General features: G+C 41.5%; 1 pseudogene across 1 annotated transcript in view; it reads right to left on the reverse strand.

The window, feature by feature from the left end:
* LOC119472377 overlaps positions 1 to 2,767 on the reverse strand; it is a 17,976-nt pseudogene that overhangs the window by 14,554 nt on the left and 655 nt on the right. The gene's annotated exons all lie outside the window — the stretch shown is intronic.

Below are 2,767 nucleotides of genomic sequence, written 5' to 3' on the forward strand. Positions count from 1 at the left end.
TTTTTTGAGATGGAGTTATGCTCTTGTTGCCCAGGCTGCAGTGCAATGGGTGTGATCTCAGCTCACCGCAACCTCCCCGCCTCCCAGGTTCAAGTGATTCTCCTGCCTCAGCCTCACAAGTAGCTGGGATTACAGGCATTCACCACCATGCCAGGCTAATTTTTTGTGTTTTTAGTAGATACAGGGTTTCTCCATGTTGGTCAGGCTGGTCTAGAACTCCCGATCTCAGGTGATCCGCCCACCTTGGCCTCCAGGTATTCCTTTTATGGGCCATGCTTTTGGTGTCAAGTCTAAGTCATCTTTGCTGAGTTCTGTATCGTGAAGTTTTTTCTTACTAAAAGTTTCATAGTTTTAATGTTTACCATTTAAGTTCATGAGTTATTTTGAGTTAATTTTTGTATATGGTATAAATCTTCAGTTGAGGCTCACTTTTTAACCTTAAGGATTGCTCAACACCATTTATTGAAAAAGCTGTCTTCCTTCCATTGAATTTCTTTTACATCTGTGTCAAAACATCAGTTGCATATATTTGTGTGTATCAATTTCTGGGTTTTCTGTTCTGTTCCATGGATCTATGTGTTATTCTTCCACCAATACCATATAGCTTTGACTATAATAGCTGTATAATAAGTCTTGAAACCCCTGAAACCAAGTAAACTGGTATCTTTCACATTAGTCTTCCTTTTCAAAATTGTTTTAGCTATTCTGGTTCCTTTGCTATTTTTTTTTTTTTTTTTTTTGAGACAGAGTCTCACTCTGTTGCCCAGGCTGAATCTTGGCTCACTGCAACCTCTGCCTCCCAGGTTCAAGTGATTCCCCCGCCTCAGTCTCCCGAGCAGCTGGGACTACGGAAGTAGGCCACCACGCCCAGGCAACTTTTGTATTTTTAGTAGAGATGAGGTTTCACCATATTGGCCAGGCTGGCCTCTAACTCCTGACTTCATGATCCACCCGCCTCAGCCTCCCAAAGAGCTGAGATTACAGGCATGAGCCACTGCTCCTGGCCTGCTTTTCTATACACATTGTAGAATAGTGTTGCCTATATCTATTTTTAAAACTTGCTGGAATTCTTTTTAAGAGACAGAGTCTTGCACTGTTGGCCAAGTTGGAGTACAGGGGTATGATCATAGCTCACTACAGCACCAAACTCCTGGGCTCTAGCGATCTTCCCACCTCAGCCTCCCAAGTAGCCAGGACTACATGCACCTGCCACTATAATCGTATTTAAAAGTACTGTTAAAAAATTTTTTTTGAGACAAGATATTGCTCTGTTGACTAGGCTAGTCTCAAACACCTAGCCTCAAGCAATCCTCTTGCCCCCTGAACCACTGGAATTGCAAGAGTGAGCCACCAGGCTCAACCAGTATAATGTTATGTGTACAGGTTTTTGTAGATGTTCTTTATTACGTTGAGGAAATTCTCCTCTATTCCCATTTTTCTAATAGTTTTTAAGATCATTCAAGAAGTTTGCCAGACTCTTCCTGTATCCATTGATTGTTATGATCAAGGATTTTTTATTTAGCCTGTTAATACAATGGATTAAATAGCTTCATTTTCAACTACTGAGCCAGCCTGGAATAAACCTCACTTGGTCAAAATATATTATTATATATGTTGCTGAATTCTGTTTGCTCTTTTTCTGGTCTTTTGGCAAGAGAGAGTAGGCTTTTGTTAGGGCTTTATTTGTATGTGCACATTGTTATTTCTGGGTTGTCAGCCTCTTTCTCTCCAACTCTGGGATATATGGAACAAAAACATAAGCCAGGGAGCCTACCACCTTGTTATACCTTGAGTCCCTAGGTCCCTAGGTGGTCTGCCTTCTTTTCACCTTTAAAAATCTTCTTACATTTGTTTTATATATGACATTCAGAGTTTTTGGTGGTTGTTTGGCAGAAGTACAGAAATATACTCCATCTTCTCTAAAATAGAAGTTAAGATTTTGTTTTGAAAGGCACTGGAGGCAGTCCAGGGAAGGCATGTAAAAGGCTACTGCACTGGTCCAGTGAGGGGAGTTAGTCGGGTAGAAGGCTGTTTTATCTGCCTTCTTCTTCTCACATTCTACTGCCCCATTTGCAGGGAGCTAAGGTTCTACTACCCCAGTAGGGCAGCAAGAGAAAAGGAGCAAGCATTCTCTTGGAGCATTACACCATGATAAAGGGACACCAATACCCTCCAGATGATAGCTGTTTCTTTCTAGAGCTTTTAAACATTCTCCTTCAGCAGAAGAAACAAGTCACTCCTGTAAACATCCTACCAATATGCATTTCTCCAAAGTTTCAACTTGAATGAAATTTTAATGATGGCTGAATTTGCTAATTTGCTCCTGTCTAATGTAGCTCCTGTTTATCATTCCCTTTTGGCAATAGCACTAATCAGAAAACACTGACAGACTGCATAATGGCAACAGTAATTCTGGACAAAGATAGTTTTATTATCTACAGATCAATCCATGTTTCTAGAACATTATTTACTGTAATGTAAAATATGGGCCAGGCATGATGGCTCACACCTGTAATCTCAGCACTGTGGGAGGCTGAGGTGGTCATATAACTTAAGGTCAGGAATTGAAGACCAGCCTGGCCAACATGGTGAAACCCCATCTCTACTAAAAATGCAAAAATCAGCCGAGTGTAGTGGTGCATGCTTGTAATCCCAGCTACTTGAGAGGGAGGATCAAATGGGAGGATCACTTGAACCTGAGAGGCAGAGGTTGCAGTGAGCCAAGATTGTGCCACTACACTCTAGCCTGAGTGACAGCACAGACTTC

The sequence above is a fragment of the Cebus imitator genome, unplaced genomic scaffold (assembly GCF_001604975.1).
Source record: "Cebus imitator isolate Cc_AM_T3 unplaced genomic scaffold, Cebus_imitator-1.0 Scaffold97, whole genome shotgun sequence".
NCBI classification, from domain to species: domain Eukaryota; kingdom Metazoa; phylum Chordata; class Mammalia; order Primates; family Cebidae; genus Cebus; species Cebus imitator.